The following is an 18785-nucleotide window of genomic DNA, read 5'->3' on the forward strand; positions in this document are numbered from 1 at the left end:
ATTAACAAGTCACTATTGAATTCAAAAGTGTTTGGATAAAATGGTTCAGAAATTCTAGTCAATCTCAGAGGCCATCCAAATCCTCTTCTTCTCTTGTGAAAGTCTGAGTTATCTTGAGCTTAAATGTGCTGCAGAAATATGTAAGGATGGAACGGTTTTATGCAGCAAAATAGTATAGGATATTAGTGAGAGGTATACAGAGCAGATGGTAATTCTGGTCTACAGATGAAAACTAAATTACTGTATTCAAATCCCAATTTTGATACCATTCCAGGATTTATCAGATGTTTCCACTTAGTGTTTGGCAAAGATGCTGCCCCTTAAAAAACAAACAATCAAAAGAGAGAGAAAGACAGACAGACAGACAGAGACAGAGACAGAAAGATAAAGAGACAGAGAGACAGAAAGACAGAGAGAGGCAAAAAAAAAAAAACCACACAAAAAAAAACCCCAAGAAAGCATTTGCTTAGAAACACATCAAGAAAAAGAAAAGAATTTCTCGGTTCTTTCATGAGCTCCTGGTTCTTCAGCATCTTCATCCCATTTATTCTTGGAATCACAGCAGAGGGTGGAGAGAGTTGAGCTCTAATTCCTCTTTGATTATAGTTCAGAAGTACAGCACCTCCAGAATGTCCTGTTCTGATATCTTTTCCAGCCTCCCATTGGCTTCTATTATACAAAAACTCATCTCCAAAGATGAATGAACAGAACATTCCAGTGAAGCCCAGAGATGCCTGGGGTCAGCCACTGGGGGAAGAGTCTGGGAATGGCCCAGATAGAGGATTTTTTTGGATATTCCCTAAGGGGAGTGATAGCTTCTAGAGAGAGTGTACACTAGCAAGAGGAACTATTGAGTATGCTAAATAAAGGAAATGAATAAAAGTCATTTACTAATGATAACCATTTATTAAAGTTTTATTGAGATAAAGTATATAACATGGAGGACAGAACCCGCTACAATCAGTATCTTCTTACAACATAGAGAGATACAGCAGCCAAACTGGTATAGAGGACAAGCTCATTTATAACACATTAAAGAAAATCAGTGTAGGGAAAATCACATCAATGTAATAAAAGAAACAATAAAAAGCAGCCATCAGGAAGGTGATATCTTGCTAGTGAATTGGATTTAATTGAGGCAGAGGTTTACATTCCTCAGTCTCTTTCTCTTCTTCTCCAGGATTATAGGAGTCCAGTAGCAACACATAGGTCCAGATGACTAAGGATATGACCCAGGGTTACAGTGAGAAGCTCTGGATTTTTAAAACTAAGGTCTTTTATGGTTTTGTTTATCTATCTGAGACAACACCTATTTAGTAATTAAAGGCTAGATAAAATGTGAGGCAAAAAGAGGGTCTAGTTTGCCTTCACAAAATAATTAATCTAGGAGAAGACCCTCAGATTTTCTGGCTAGAACAAAAACAGTTGCTATTCGTGCTCACTTTGAGCAATCAAACCCCAAACAATGAGCAAGTAAGCTACAGAAAGTAGATGTGGGGAGGTTAATAACAGGGAATAACCAGTTATCTTGGGGATGATATTAGGAACCCAAACCAGGCTCTGTTAAACATTATCTCCCAATTGCTTAAATGGGCAGCTGACTGGTTTCTCTCAGTAGACTTGAATTCTCATATTTCTCCAAAATAAATTTCAGGACTTTTATGATGATGGTGTGCATGAGAGAAGGACCTGATATATGGTCATTATTTAAGAATGTCTGCAAAATGGAGGAATCTGACTAATAAAATTTTGTGATTTTTGTTTTGTCATTCCTTAGTTGTGTCTGACTGTTAACCTGTTTAGGATTTCCTTAGCAAAGATATTTGAATAGTTTGCCATTTCTTTGCTAGCTCATATGACAGATGAGTAAACTGAGGCAAGCAGGGTAAAGGGACTTGCCCAGGTTTACATAGCTAGGAAGATGAGTTTTCCTGATTCCAGATTTGACACTCATCTATCTATTCATCACCTAGCTGTCCCAGACAATTTGCAGATTAACTCTACAGCCTCCTAAAATAAGTGTTAACTCCTCTTCTCGGCATTCAAGGCCCTCCACTCTTTTGGCAGGCTTTTCTAAACTAATCTTTTTATCTTTTATCAGTCTCTTCAACTCTAAGCTCTAGTTGGACCAGTTTTCTCTTAACTCTTTGAAAATATCCGGCACTATCCTACTTCTCCTTACAACAATCTCCAGATGGTGTCAGAGAATTTAGGCCAAACTGACCTTTCTTGACTTCTGTTTCTGCTTCTCCTCAATCACATATCCATGAGTTAGATCATCCAGTAGGTTAATAATAGTGGTATGGTTCTCTTCAAAATTGTGATGTCACTGAATTCCTAAAAAAGTCCTTAAGACTAGGTGGTCCTTTGGAAACAAGCTGTTTATGAGCACGTCTGTCCTTCCTGGGTCCACTGCTTATTCCTTGAAGAATCCTCCAGGAGCCACATACTTTATGGAGACTCTGCAGACCTGGCCCCTGTGAGCTGACAACTTCAATCTATGTTCTCCAGTCTGTCCAACACTTTTAACAGTCTTTCCTCAACTTCTTCCAATATTTCCCCTTCAAAGGCATCAATGTCACTCAATTTAACAGTGCTTCTAGATTGATGGTGTCTCCAAGTATCTTCCAGGAGCCATTGGTCTTGTTCTACTCCCTGCCTACTTCAGGTTCAGCATTCTTTCAACTACACCATCAAGTTTTTGGAGTCTGAGCAAATATAACAAATTACTTTAAATTATAGTGAATGTCTTTCTTTTCTACTTATTGAGAACATTTCTAGAGACAGGAATGAAAGTATAAGAACCCTGTCCTAAGAGAGATGGAGAGAATATTCTTGTCTCCATTGGTAGCAATGTATCTGATGAATCTTGAAGTACTAGAAAGAAGGAATAAGGTTCTTTTATAGGGAAGGTAGAGTTTCCTTGGACAGGTGTTTAGAGCCTGTGGTCAGAGAGTTTCAGACTGGCCCAAAATAAACAAGAGTGAAATGAGGAGAACCGAGTATATAGTATATATATATATATATATAACCGAGAACATGGTATATAGTAACAGCAATGTTGTTTTAAGAATGATTTTGAGCAAGTAAATTATATTGTCTGTTATAAATACCAAATTAGAAATAAAGGACATATGAAGAAAGATGTGATCTGCATCCAGAGAAAGAACTCAGAATATACATATGTATGTGTATATACTCATATATATACACATACCGATTTGTCTCTAATGGTAGTCATCTCTGGGGTAAGGTAGTGGAGGAAAGAAAAAAAAATATATGATAATTTTATAGAGTATATTTGAAAGGAGTATCATGTTGTGCCTAGAAGAATTGCAGTTTCATGTAAATTCATCTTTTTCTAATTGTACTATATTATAGAAGTACTTCTTTTATCCCATAAATTAAAAATTGATTTTTTTTTAAATTTAGATAGAGTCAACAGATGCTTATAGAGGATGATTTTGGGGGGGTGATGGGAAGGACATATGTAAAAATATCTTCCCTACTACTTATGTATCTGTTAGAGTTTTGTTTTTTGATCTAAAGTTTTAATTTTTTTTAATTAAAGCTTTTTATTTTACAAAACATATGTGTGGACAATTCTTTAACATTAACCCTTGCAAAACCTTGTGTTCTAATTTTCCTTCCCTTCCCCTATCCCTCCCCTAGATGGCAAGTAATCCAATATATGTTAAACATGGTGGAAATATATGCTAAATCCAAAATATGGATATATATTTACATAATTATTGTGCTACACAAGAAAAAAAATCAAATCAAACCAATAAAAAAAAGCTGAATAAAATGTAAGCAAGCAGCAATGAAAAGAGTGAAAATGCTATGTTGTGAACCACATTCAGTTCCCACAATCTTCTCTCTGGGTGTAGATGGCTCTCTTCATCACTGAACAACTGGAACTGGTTTGAATCATCTCATTGTTGAAGAGAATTGGTCATCATAAAATCTTGCTGTTACCATAATATGATGATATCCTGGTTCTACTCATTTCTCTCCAGGCCTTTCTGAAATTATCCTGCTGGTTATTTCTTATGGAACAATAATATTCACAACATTCATATACCACAATTTATTCAGCCATTCTCTAATTGATGGGCATCCATTCAGTTTCCAGTTTCTTGCCACTACAAAAAGGGCTGCCACAAACATTTTTGCACATGTGGATTCCTTTCTCTCTAAAGTTTTAATTTCTTGTAAAATACATAGCTTCTGGGATAAGATATAACATTAAAGTTACCCTACCCCACAGAAAGGGCAGCTAGATGGGACAGCAGACATAGCACCAGGCTTGCACTCAAATCCATCCTTAGATACTTACTTTCTGTGTGATGCTGGGCAAGTTATTTAACCCTGTTTGCCTCAGTTTCCTCATCTGTAAAATGAGTTAGAGAAGGAAATGCTATTTCAGAATTCTGTGCCAAGAAAACCCCAAATGGGGTCACAAAGAGTTGGACAATAACAAATAACAAAAGACTTCCTGTTGAAAACAGCATTTTAATTGAGACTTAAAGGTGCACAGATGAGGAAGGAGAATAAGGGAACACATAGAAAAAATGCCCATAATTGAGAAATGAAATGTCTTTTTCAAAGCACAACAAGGAAACCAGTGTCACAGGATTGCTGTGTGTGTGTGTGTGTGTGTGTGTGTGTGTGTGTGTGTGTGTGTGTGTGTGTGAGATATAAAAAGACTGGAAAGGTGTGTGAGGGGCATACAATGAGGGACTTTGACTGGCAAACTGAAGATTTTATATTTGCTCCTGTTTGTGATGGAGAGTCACAGGAGTTTATTGAGTAGAGGGATGACATAGTTTGACCTGCTCTTTAGGAAGATTATTTTGACAGCTGAGTGAGAGGTGAATACAGTAGGGAGAGACTTGTGGCAGGAGATCAACTAAGGGACTTTCATTTATTTATTTATGTTGCTTATTGTTATTGTTTGATTAATGGATTGCTTTTGGTTTTGCTTGATTAATGTGTTTAATTTTGGACAAGACTTTACAATTTCATAAGTTTAGGAAATTTCTGATAAGGAAACTTTATCAATTCAGATTAATGTCTACAGGGCTGCTTAAAGTCTTAGAGACCTGGAGGTAAGTGTAGAATAGGGCCATATGAAAATGCAATTTATTATTATTGAGGAAGATTTCTTTTTCTTTTCTTTCTTTCTTTTCTTTCCAGACAATTGGGATTAAGTGACTTGACCAAGATCACACAGCTAGGAAGTATTTGGTGTCTGAGGCTAGATTTGAACTCAGGTCCTCCTGACTCAAGAGCCAGTTTCTATCCACTGTACCATCTTGACTTTGTCTTAACAGCAAAAAATGTGCAAAAGAGTTATGTATACCTTTTAGATCTATTTCAATGAGATAATATTTGTAAAGGCTTAGTACTTGGTACATAATAGGTGCTACATAATGTTTATTCCCTTTTTTTCCTTCCTAAGAAAATGACTTTTCTTTCTCCCTGTCACTGAATGTCCTGCTTAGGTACAAGTTGGACCAGATGACCTCTAAGGTCCCTTCTAACACTGACATTCAATTTAATTCAGTTTAAATTAGTTTAGAAACATTCATTATGTGCCTACAATGTACAAAGAAGACTTGAGAATTGGAAAGTCTAACTTATTTGTCTCTGTCTTTCATGGCTTCTTGGCACTCTGCCTTGGATTTAGTAGACTTTGTATATGTTGACTGTGTGAAGAAAGGAGGGAGAAGGGAGTATCTACTCAAATCCCTTCCCCCACTCCTTTTTTTCTAGAACTATGTACAGAGAGAAGTGTGGAGTGAGTTGAGCAATTCCCCCTTGGGCTTTGTGCTTAGTGCTGGGCCTCTTGGTCTGGGATCCCGCCCAGATCACACACAATGGGGTCAGAGATGGGGACGTGGATGAACATTGTCCAGGGAATGGGCTAGTACATGCATTTCTGCAAGCTCCCCATTTGCTTGGAGCAAGGGCCTCGACTGGAGTCCAAAGTCAGGAAAGCTGGTTCAGTCAGTCACTCAACCTTCTTTTAAAGGATTACAGATGTTTTCATATTTCTGATCCTTGTCCAGGAGAGACTGGAGGGGAGGAAGGAAAAGATAGGAGCTTCAGAGAATATATAGCTTTTTTTTTTCTTTCAATGATTTCCATATGCTTCCTCTTCCCTGAAGATAAAACTATTATACTGGTGAGAAATAAGAAGGCTCACTTTCTGTTCTAATAATTCTGTCAAAGGGATGTGACTAACCCAGAGTTCTGGGTCAAGGTGTTATTCTCAGTTCTTTCCCTAATTTCTTGGATGACCAGGAGAAACTACTCCGCCTCTCTAGTCTTTTGGTATTTTTATTGGTAAAATAGAGAGCTCTATCCCTGCCCAGTTTACTTTACAAGGTTGTTTAGAGGCTCAAAAAAGATGTTATATTTAAGAATGTTTTGTAAACTGTTAAGTTATATAACTTTTTCTTCCACACTCATTTGTACTAGAATGAACATGACTGATAAGACTCAGTGTGTTACTTCTACCTGGAGCTTTTCTATTTTAGCATGGAACAATATCTTCAAAGAAATTAAAGCACAATGGCAAAGATCTAGGCTCCAGTCTTTATTGAGAGAAATGCTTTCTTTCATTGTAGTATCTTAAATCTCTCTGGCTGCTCAATAAACTAATGAACTAAAATGTGTTTAATAAATACTTGTTAAATGTAAGGCACATGCTAAAGACTGGGAATATTAAAAAAAAAAAAGAAAAAGAAAAGTAGAAGCAAAACCAGTTCCTGTTCTCAAGGAACACACATTCTAATTGGGAAGACAACATGTACATAAGCATAAGTAGGTTTTTGAAAGTCACATACAGAGTACATGAAAGGTAATCTCAGAGGAGAAGAATTTAGTAGCTGGAGGATAGAGAAGGGCCGTATATAAGAAGTACCACTTGAGGAGTTTTGGAAGTAGATAGTGATTCTAAAAGTCAATAGTGCAAAAGGAGAACCTTTTAGACATAGAAGATAGCAAATATATAGTTTCTGCAAAAGAGCTATACATGTGGAAAACAATGAGGAAGCCAGTTTGGTTGAACTAGAAGAGTGAATGGAAGAAAATAATAAAGAAGAATACTCTGCATCAGGCAACTCTACCTCCCTAGGATTAATCCAGCTATTTAATTTAAAGTTCTTGGGTGCCTGCTATTCACTCAATTGTGCATTCTGTACTGTATGATACACTTTGTGTCTTCATTTTTCCATGGAGACCATGTTGCAGTTGTCCAGATGGGAGGAGATGAGGGTACTGATCTACTGATAGTATGTCCTTGAGCAAGATACTTTTCTGTTCTATGTTCAGTTGCTATAAAATGAGAAGATGGCATGAGATAATTTTTGAGGTCCCTTTAATCTGTGAAATTTGATGATGCAAGGTCCTTTCTGTCTCTGACATTCTATCTTCTGTGGTTGGGAGATGGAATGGAGAATGGTAAAAGAAAGGTTTGAGACCAGTCCTAAGGGGATGAAGGAAGAACAGTGCAGATGCTAGAGTCAGGGAAGTTGCAAGGAGACAACACTCTTTTTTTTTTCTCTTTATAATATTTCCTTTTTTTTTTTAAAATATTATAGCTTTTTATTTACAAGATATATGCACGGATAATTTTTCAGCATTGACCCTTGCAACATTTCCCCTCTTTCCCCTCACACCCTCCCCTAGATGGCAGGTAGATCAACACATGTTAAATATGTTAAAATATATGTTAAACACAATATATGTATACATATCCATACAGTTATTTTGCTGCATAAGAAAAATTGGACTTAGAAATAAGGTAAAAACCTGAGAAGGAAATAAAAAATGCAAGTGGACAAAAACAGAAGGAATGGAAATGCTATGTTGTAGTTCACACTCAAGAAAGAGACAACACTTAAAGAAGAAAAATGGATTTGGTTTGAGACTCATTGAGTTAGATATCATGGAGATAGAGACATATGTCTGGATTTGGGTATGAAGTCAAAGCTGGAAACTGAGGTTCAGGAGGAAGACAAGTATAGTGGAAAGTGACTTGAATTTGAAGTCTGAAAACTTACACTCTGGCTCCTACTATGTGTCCTTGAGAAAGATATTTTGCTTTAGGTTCTTCTATTACCATAAGTGCATTTCTAGACCTTCTTTTAAACCTCAGAGAGTGGTTCCATTTTATGGTCAGATGAGTCAAACAAGACCCCCAGATTCTTTGAATTTCTAAAACTTTTGCTGTATCTTTGTGCATTACTTCATAGAAAGGCCATCAACTAGTCAGACAATCATGTTTCATTAGTGGATACTTATGTATATTGTATATCTATATGGATGCACAAAACCATCAGAGTTCTAGTCTCAGCTTTCACAAGGTTTTTTAAATCGAGCCACACAAAAGGATTAAAAAATATATTCTCCTAGTGATACTTTTGATTGCAAATCCACAGAACTCCAGAATCTCAGAAGACTCCAAATGATAGATAATTGAAATGGAGAAGTATAAGGTTAGTAAAAGTGAGCTGCAGTTTGTTCCCAAGCTCATTTGCCTCTATGAATATAAATGAATTGATAAAGCAGTGTGTGAAAGGAGTAATAACAGATGGACCATCTTCAGGTAGTATTAATGTCTGTGACATATTAAAAGAACCTGAGAAGGACTTCCACCCTGTTGGATGGATCTTTTATGAAGAATTTTCAGAAAGATATGTTCATAAATTGAATAGAAATTGGAAAAGAAAGAATGAAGAAAAGAAGGAAGGGAAGGATAGAAGAGAGGAATGGGGAAAGAATGTAAGGAAGAAAAAAGGAAAGAAAGGGAAAGAGGGGAAGGAGGAAAGAAAAGAACAAAACAAATATTTATTTAATATTTACTATGTGAGATAGAGCCAAAATGGCAGAATAAAGGCAGGAACTCACCCAACCTTTCTCCCAAACTGCTCCAAATTCCTTTAAATAATGACTCTAAAAAATTGTAGAGAATCAAAACATCCAAAAAGACAGAGTAGAACATTATCTAGCTTAAAGCAATTTAGAAGGTCAGCAAAAAAGATCTGTAACAGAGTGGGAGTCCAGTGTGTAGGTAGGTATAGACCATGCCCTTGACTCAGATCTGGCCTCAGCCAGACCTCAGAATCAGTGGTAATGCTGATGGCTTCCAGACCTCTCAGCTCAGAGGATCTGGAAGGTCAGCAGGAAAGGTCTGTGGAACCAGACTCAGAGTAAGGCTGCCCAGCTTAGCCCCATTCCAGCCCTGGCCCCAGTCTTGAGTCTGGCCCAAGCATCCGTGAGTCAGAAACTCTGAATCAACAGTAATGATAGAAGCTTCTGGACTTCTTGGTGGGGGAACACCAAGGAGGATTCAGAAATGTCAGTGGAGAGGGTCTGTGGCAACTGGATGGGAGTCCAAAGTTCACACACAATGTAGGCAGCACAGGTATAGCTCACGCCCCAAACCCAGGCCTGAGCATCAGCAAAGCAGAACTCTGTTAATTTTGCACACTAGATCTTACAGCTATAGTGGGGCAAGGACACTCCTAACAACTGTAAGGCAGAAAAGGCTTGTGGTCAGGTCTCTATAAGGATCTCTGAAAACAGCTACACAAAACCCCTGAAGCCTGGGACAATGCATCCTCCACCCTAGAAATAAACCCTACTTTAAGAGAGTTAAAAGCCGAGCAATAGGCTAGGAAAATGAGCAGACAACAAAAAAATATTCTGATCATTGAAAGTTATGGTGACAAGGAAGATCAAAAACACACTCATAAGATAACAAAGTCAAAGCTCCTACATCCAAACTTCCAAGAAAAATAAAAATTGGGCTCAGGCCATGGAAGAGCTCAAAAAAATCAAGTTAGAGAAAGAGGAGAAATCAGGAAAAATAATTGAGAGTGGTGTAAAAGGAAATCCAAAAAGTTAATGAGGAGAAGAATGTCTTAAAAAACAAAATTGGTCATTTGGGAAAGGAGGTACAAAAACTCATTGAGGAAAATAATTCCTTAAAAAATAGAATTGAGCAAAATAAGTTAATGATTTTATGACAAATCATAGTACAATAAAACAAAACCAAAAAGTGAAAAAATAGAAAAAAATGTGAAATATCTCACTGGAAAAACAACTGACCTGAAAAATAAATCCAGGAGAGATAATTTAAAAATCATTGATATATCTGAAAGTCATGATTAAAAATTGAGTCTGAACATCTTCTTTCAAGAAGGAAAAACTACCCTGACATTCTAGAACCAGAGGATGAAATAGAAATGGAAAGAATCCACCAATCACCTCTTGAAAGAGATCCCAAAATCAAAATACCCAGAAATATTATAGTCAAATTCTGGAACTCTTAGGTCAAGGACAAAATATTACAAGCATTCAGAAAAAACAATTCAAGTACAGTGGAGACACAATCAGGATAACACAAGATTTAGCAGCTTCTACATTAAGGACTGGAGAATTTAGAATATGAAGTTCTGGAGAGCAGTGGAGCGAGGATTACAACCAAAAATCACCTACCCAGCAAAACTGAGTATAATCCTTCAGAGGAAAAGATGGTCATTCAATAAAATAGAGCATTTTCAAACATTTGTGATGAAAAGGCCAGAGATAAATGGAAAACTTAATTTTCAAATATAGGACCTGGAGAAGGAGATATCAGAAAAGTGAAATCATAAGGGACTTAAGTTCTTTATCTGTTTACATTTCTACATAGGATGATGATACTTGCAACTCAGAAATTTCTCCTTATTATGGCAGATTTTTAAAAAATGATGAATTTAAGGGATGAGAGAAGAATGTACTGGGAGAAAAGGAAAGGGAGAAGTGAAATGGGGAGAAGTGAAATGGTGCAAATTATCTGCTATTAAAAGAGGCCAAAAAAAAGCTTTTATAGTGGAGAGAAAGAGGGGGAGGATAGAGTAAGAGAGTGAACCTTACTCTCATCAGAATTGACTCAAAGAGAAAATAACATACATACTCAAAAGAAGTACAGAAATATAATCTATCCTGAAGGAAAATAGGAAGGGAATGGGGTTTGGAAAGGGAGGAAGGGTGATAAAAGAAAGGGCATATTGGCAAAAGGAGTAGTCAGAACCAAAACATTTTTGAAGAGGGACAGGGTGAAAGGAGAGAGAGAATAAATGGGAGGAAATATAGTTAGCAATAGTAATTGTAAAAAAAGAATTTTGAATCAAATTTCTCTGATAAGACTTCATTTCTCAAACATAGAGGAACTGAGTCCACACCCCAATTGATACATGATCAAAATATATGATCGATGCCCAAAGGGTTATAAATTCATGCATTCCTTTGATCTAACAAAATCACTACTTGACATTAATAGCAAAGAAGATTCTGAAAAAAATGGAAAAGACCTCTATATACCCAGAATATTCATAGAACCTCTCTTCTCTGAACAACAACAGCAAAAAATGAAATTGAAGGGATGGCCATCAATTGGGGAATGGCTCAACAAATTGTGGTGTGGGTTTATGATAAATATTATTGTTTTTGGGAAAATGATGAGCATGATGCTTCTAGGAAGACAAAAACCTGAAAGGAACTCCATGAACTCAATCAAAGTGAAATGTACTATATATAAAGTATTTGCAATATTCTGGGATAACCCCCTATGAATGACTTTGCTATTCTCAATAGTGCAATCATCCATGACTGTTCTGTAGGACTTATATAATGAAAAATCCTATCCATACCCAGAGAAGGAACTGATTGTTCTGTCTGAATATAGATTGAAACATTCTCTCTTTCTTTCTTTTAGTGCTTAACTAAGAGTGAGGCATTGTGATAAGAACTAGGGATTAAAAAAGAAAAAGGCAAAAAGAAAGTGAGTTCCTTCTTTTGAAGTGTTTATTTTCTAATGGAAAAAGAGCACAGTTAAAGAGGAGTGAAAAAGGAAGTGAAAAAGGTACTCACTGTAGAAGCTTGCTAATAGGATTCATTAATGGAAGATGAAAGAGAGCCTCAGAGAGATATTTCATGTGGAGGAGGCCACAGGGACAGGTGGCTGTTTCAAGTCAAGGAGGCTCCAGTTGCTGAGGGAAGTTCTGAGATGAAATAACACAGTTTGGAAATCTGAGAATCAAGAACAAGGATAGGACAGGCAAAAGGATTAGTTAGATGTGTTTTAATTAGAAATAATGCTGAGGAACCTGCCATTGTACTCCTTATATTGCTTACCTGCAAATAATGTATATTTTGGAAATACTCACTTGTCAGGCTGACTCTAAACATAATGGGTTCAGTTTTAGATACCATATCTTAGGAAAGACATTAACAAGTTGGTGTGTGACTAGAATAGTGAGGGAGCTGGACACCATGCCATGCAAAGTTTGGTTAAAGAAACAAGGGAAGATCAGCTTGGAGAAATAAAGACTTAGGAATGGGGCATTTTAATTATCTTCAAATATTTAAAGATTTGTCCTGTGGAAAAGGATGAGACTTTTTCTGCTTGGTCCTGGATGATAGAACTAGTAACAATATTTAGAAATTGCAGAGAAATAAATGGAGGCTTGGAGTAAAGAAACATTTACTAATGATTAGTACTATCACAAAGAAAAACAGCCCATAGTGAATTTGTACTCAGTAGAGGCTAAGCAAAGGCTAGAAGATGGTATTTTGGGATAATTGTAGCTGAAGTTATATTTGTGTAAGTTGAACAAAATGATTACTGAAGTCATTTCCAACTCTGAGAATCCATAATTCTGATTTTATGACTTTTAATTTTGGGGAGAGATAACTTCACTCAAGGAAGGAAATTGCTGCATTCTTCACAAATGCCCACTGCTTTCCCATAGGTTTCAAGTCAAAGAAGACTTTAGAAGTCCTCTGACAGGAAAGAGTGAATTGTTTTGATAATCTTTGGGTTTGATTACAAGTCATTTCTGGTTTTTTGGATTATTTTTGTTGGGGATAAGTAAAGCCTGGACTATTTTAGATGCAGTGCCAATTTGAACCTTTGCAAGATGATTGACAGCCTATTTATTGAATAGACATAAACTTGAGCTAGATTCTGATGTTACCAGTGCAAGCTCAGACAGAGAGCCTAAGTAAAAAAGGAGAATTTTTTTAGAGTGAAATCTCTAAGATCAAACCAGGTCTGTGTAAATCCTATTTTTCATTTTCGGATTGCCAATTAAAGAATATTCAGAGTAGCAGTCTGTGAAAATCAATACATAAAGCCTGATATGGTGATGAATGCCTATAATTTCTGCTGCTAGGGATACTAAGGCTAATGGATTGCTTCAGCTCCTAAACTCTGAGATGTGCTGGGCTAAGCTGATAGTAGTCTACATAGTTTGGTAGCAAAATGATGAGTGTTGCAGATCTGGGAAGAGGCTAAAACTATCAGGGTGCCTAAGAGGGAGTCAGAGCTCCCATTGTTATCAATAGTGGGATCAGGCCTGATGAATGCCTGCGGCACATTCAGCCTGTATGAAACAGGGAGATCCAATCTTAAAAAAAAATATATGTAATTTAATTATTTCATGAGCTAGTAATATAATTATTTATTCTACAGAGTTTTTAGAAGCTAAAACAATGCTAACAAATGTAGTTTATTTGTGCTATTAAATAATATAGTTATCAATTGTATAACATGTCAGGCATTATTTAGAATTTGGAAATGATTCTGGTAACACAGATGCCAGATTGCACTATGATCCATTCTTTTTTTTTTTTTTTTAACATATCCCATACTTTCTCATCATGTTTCCATTTACATTATTTCTTATATTTAGGAGACTTACTTTAAATCCATATTTTTCCTATTTTATCAGACTAATCATGCATTACTCCTCATTATTAATTCTGTTTCAACAAACTATCCAACTTCTTGTTTTGTATTAAAAAATGCTTCCATTTCCCCTCCCCTTTTCCTGCCTTACCTTCTAAAATGTTCTTCATCACCTTCAACATCAGAATTATTAATTTCCTTCAAGTGACAGCTCAAGGGAACTTCCTACAGGAAGTCTTTTCTGAGCACTCTAATTATTAGTCTTTTCCTCACCATGAAAAGTACTTGTTTGTTTGTTTTTTCTTTCTCTGTGGATTTATATGTGAACTTGTTATTTACCGCCTATAAAATGTAAACTCCTGAAAGACAGGGACTGTTATGATTTTCTTGTTCTATCCCAAGATCCAGCACTGAGTTTGGCATGTAGTAAATATTCAAAAATACTTATAGAATTAAGTTGAATTGAGGCAGAACCAAGATGGTGAAGCGTAGACAGGTCTTTATCTGAGCTTTTCCTGGCATCCTTCAGATTGACACCAGACAAAACTTCTGAACAGGTTTTGGAGGGATAGAACACACAAATAATTGGAGTATAACAAATTTCCAGCAGAAGATATTTTAGAGGAACTTCAAAAAAAGGTCTGTTTCAATCAGGTGGTGGGATGGGAGTGGGGAGGGAATGGTAGGGAAGGAGGGATACAGGGTGCCATAGCTTCCAAGTTGTTAGCAAAAATACAATGACTATTCTCCTGGTTCAGAAGTCAATAGTCAGCAGACTAGCTATGGAAGAATTCAAAAAGGACCTTAAAAGAGATCTAGAAGAAAAATGGGGAAAGAAAACGAGAACATTGCAGGAGAGTTTGGAAAAGGAAACACAGAAATTATTTGAAGAAAACTCCTTACAAAATAGATTTGAAAAAGAAACCAAGTCATTGAAAAATAAAATTAGTGAAATGGGGAAAAATTCAATGAACAAAACAACTCATTTAAAAATTTAATTGATCATCTTTAGTTAATTTGATTGGAAAAGGAAAAAAGAAAATCAAATTGTTAGTCTCAAAAATGAAAAGGGGGGTGGAGCCAAGATGAGGGAGAAGACACACATTTCTTTTTGAGCTCTCCTATTTCCCTTACACTAATTACAAAATTCAGCCTCGGAAATAGTGCTTGACTGGTAAAATCCATGAATATTGGGAGTGCAGCAAATTACCAGCAGAAGATAATTTCAAAGATGGCCAGAAAAGATCTGTTTTGATTGCATGTGGGCCCAGGAGGAGGCTAGGTATAGGCAGACAGAGCATGAGGGACAGTGAATATTGAGCACATCAAAGGTGGGGTGTGGTCTCTACAGGGTGGAGAATTTACAGGGAAGACTCTACCACAGTGTTAGCTACTCTGCCCTGGTTGCAAGCCAGTATATCAGCAAAGAAGTTATAAAATATCCAACACAAATGCAAAAGGTAAAGAGTGTACCCCAAAGTGCTTGAGTCTCACAGGACCTGGCTATACCCACCCAGCACCAGGAGTGACTCAGCATGATCTCAGCTCAGCCAGCGCTGCTTCTGGGTGTCTGTAGAGAAACCTTAGAACTTCTGTGCCCTAAAAGCAAATCTTAACTTTTTAAAAAAATAATTAAAAAGGCAAAGTGAGCTCTAACTATAGACAGCTTCTATAACAAAACAGAACAGATTTCAAACCCTGAGAAGACAAAAAGCAGATTGTCTCCAGGTGAAGCCCCAAAGGGTGATATAACCTGGTCCCCACCACACAAGGTTCTCCTAGAAAAAAAATTTAAAGGATCTTAAAAGATAGCTAGAGGAAAAATGGGGAAAGGAAAGGAAAATTTTTCAAGAGAGTTTAGAAAAGACATATAACTCATTAAAAGATAAATTGAAAAGGAAAACAACTCCCTGAAAAACAGAATATGTGAATTGGAAAAGGTAAAGAATTCCCAGGAAACAGAATTTGTGAACTGGAAAAAGAAAATGTCTTAAAAATTTTTTTTGGTGAAATGGAAAAAAATTCCATAGAACAAAACAACTCATTTAAAAATTCAATTGGACAAATACAGAAAAGAAGTAAAAAAAAAAGTAAATGAAGAGAATAATTCATTAAAAATCAGAACTGAACAAATGTAAATGAATAACTTGATGAGACACCAAGAATGGGTCAAGCAAAACCAAAAAATAAAAAAAAAAGAGTTAAATACCTACTTGGGAAAACAAAAGACCTGGAAAACAGATCTAGGAGAGATAATCGAAGGATTATTAAACTCCCTGAAAATCATGATGAAAAAAGAGCCTGTTTTTTCAGGAAATCACCAAAAAGAACTGCCCAGATGTCATAGAATCAGAAGGTAAAATAGCTATTGAAAGAATTTACTGAACACCTCCTGAAAGAGACCCCAAAATTAAAAATCTAAGGACTATTGTGGCTGAATTTCAGAACTATCACACCAAGGGGAAAATATTACAAACAGCAGAAAAAATCAATTCAAATATTGAGGAGCCACAATAAGCATTACTTAGGACCTAGCAGCTTCCACCTTAAAGGATCAAAGGTCCTGGAATCTGATATTCTGAAAAGCAAAGGAACTTGGAATGTAGCCAAGAATAAACTACCCTGCTAAACTGAGCATTCTTTTTAGGGAAGAAGATGGGTATTCAATGAAGAGGTGAATCGCATTTATTTCTGATGAAAAGACCAGAGTTAACCAAAAAAATTGACTTCCAAATATAGGACTCAAGAAAAGTATAAAAAGATAAAAAGAACTATTGAGAATTGTATTTCTGTTATAGGTATACATAGAAAATGCATGTATAATTTCATATTACTGTTATAATATAAAAAAGGATCTAGAGGTGGAAAGGGGATTGTACCAAAAAAAGAGAAAAGTGCAAGTAAAAAGAGGGAAATTACATCCCATGAAGATGCAAAGGAAACCTACTGTATTTGAGGGAAAGAAGGGAGGGGTATGAACATTGTATGAATCTTACTCTCATCAGACTTGGCTCAAAGAGAAAATATACAAATTTGGTTCACAAAGAAACTTCTTTCACCTTATTGAAAAGTGGGAGGGAAAAAGTGAAAAGGGAAGGGGTATAAATAGGACAAATAGAAGGGAATACAGAAAGAGTAGGTGAAAGGTATAAGAAAGGGGAAGGGGCTTTAAGGGAGAGTGTTTGTAAAGGGGGATGGCTGCTTGAGGCAAGTGGTTCCCTTAAGTTAAATACAGGGGAAGAGGGTAAGGGGAAAGAGAAAAGTATAATCTGGGGATAATAAGATGGCTAGAAAGACAATATTAGTAGTTTTAATTATAAATGTGAATGGGGTGAACTCTCCCATAAAGCAGAAGCAGATAGCAGACTGAATTAAAAGCCAGAATTCTACAATATGTTGTTTACAGGAAGCATATTTAAAGCAGGATGATATATAAAATAAGAGATTAATAAAATGAAAGTAAAAAACAAAACTATTGAATTAATAAATAAAACTAAGAGTTGGTTTTATGAACAACCCAACAAAATTGATAAACTATTGGTAAATTTGATAAGAAAAAGGAAAGAGGAAAATCAAATTGTTAGTCTTAAAAATGAAAAGGGAGAACTTCCCATTAATGAAGAGGAAATTAGAGCAATATTAGGAGTTACTTTGCCCAACTTGAAGCCAATAAATTTGATAACCTAAATGAAATGGATAAATACCTTCAAAAATATAGCTTGCCCAGATTAACAGAGAAGGAAGTAAATTGCTTAAATAGTCCTATTACAGAAAAAAAAAATAGAACAAGCTATTAATCAACTCCTTCAGAAAAATCCCCAGGACCAGATGGATTTACATGTGAATTCTACCCAATATATAAAGAAAAATTAACCCCAATACTATATAAAGTATTTGAAAAAATAGGGAATGTAGGACTCCTACCAAATTCCTTTTATGACATAGACATGGTACTAAGACCTAAACAAAATAGGATGAAAACAGAGAAAGAAAACTATAGGCCAATCTCCCTAATGAATATTGATGCAAAAATCTTAAATAAAATATTAGCAAAGAGATTACAGAAAATCATCCCCAGGATAATAGACCATGACCAAGTAGGATTTATATCAGGAATGCAGGGCTGGTTCAATATTAGGAAAACTATTAGTATAATTGACTATATCAATAACCAAATTAACAAAAAAACCATATGATTATCTCAATAGATGCAGAAAAAGCATTTGATAAAATCTAATACCCATTCCTATTAAAAACATGGACTTTTCCTTAAAAAGTCAGTACCATCTATTTAAAACCATCAGTAAGTATCATATGTAATGGGGATAAACTGGATCCATTCCCAATAAGATCAAGAGTGAAACAAGGTTGCACACTATCACCATTACTATTCAATATTGTATTAGAAATGCTAGCTTTGACAATAAGAAATGAAAACATGATTAAAGGAATTAGAGTAAGTAATGAGGAAATCAAATTATCACTCTTTGCATGATATGATGATATACTAGGAACCCCAAAGAATCTACTAAAAAGCTCTTAGAAATAATCCACAACTTTAGAAAGTTGCAGGATACAAAATAAAACCACATAAATCATCAGCATTCTTACACATCACTAATAAAATCCAACAGCAAGAGGTACAAAGAGAAATTACATTTAAAATAACTGTTAATAATATAAAATAGTTGGGAATTTATCTGCCAAGAGAAAGCCAGGAGCTATATAAGCAAAACTACAAAACACTTTCCACACACATAAAGTCAGATCTAATCAATTGGAAAAATCAAGTGCTCATGGGTAAGCTGAGCAAATATGATAAAACTAACAATACTACTTAAATCAATCCACTTATTTAGTGCCATAGCAATCAAATTCTGAAGAAATTATTTTACATATCTGGAAGATATAATATATTTCATCTGGAAGAACAAAAGGTCAAGAATTTCAAGGGAATTAATGAAGGTGGCCTAGTTGTACCAGACCTAAAAATATATTATAGAGCAGCAGTCATCAAAACCATTTGGTACTGGCTAAG

At 35.7% G+C, this 18785-nt stretch overlaps 1 long non-coding RNA gene across 1 annotated transcript in view; it reads right to left on the reverse strand.

Annotated features, from left to right (window-relative positions):
* Positions 1-4102: 4102 nt before the first annotated feature.
* Positions 4103-18785, reverse strand: part of LOC141553648 (uncharacterized) — a 46475-nt gene continuing 31792 nt past the window's right edge. The window contains exon 4 of the long non-coding RNA XR_012485572.1: positions 4103-6080. This is a non-coding gene — a long non-coding RNA (uncharacterized LOC141553648). The remainder of the gene's footprint in view (positions 6081-18785) is intronic.

This window comes from Sminthopsis crassicaudata, chromosome 2 (genome assembly GCF_048593235.1).
Source record: "Sminthopsis crassicaudata isolate SCR6 chromosome 2, ASM4859323v1, whole genome shotgun sequence".
NCBI classification, from domain to species: Eukaryota; Metazoa; Chordata; class Mammalia; order Dasyuromorphia; family Dasyuridae; genus Sminthopsis; species Sminthopsis crassicaudata.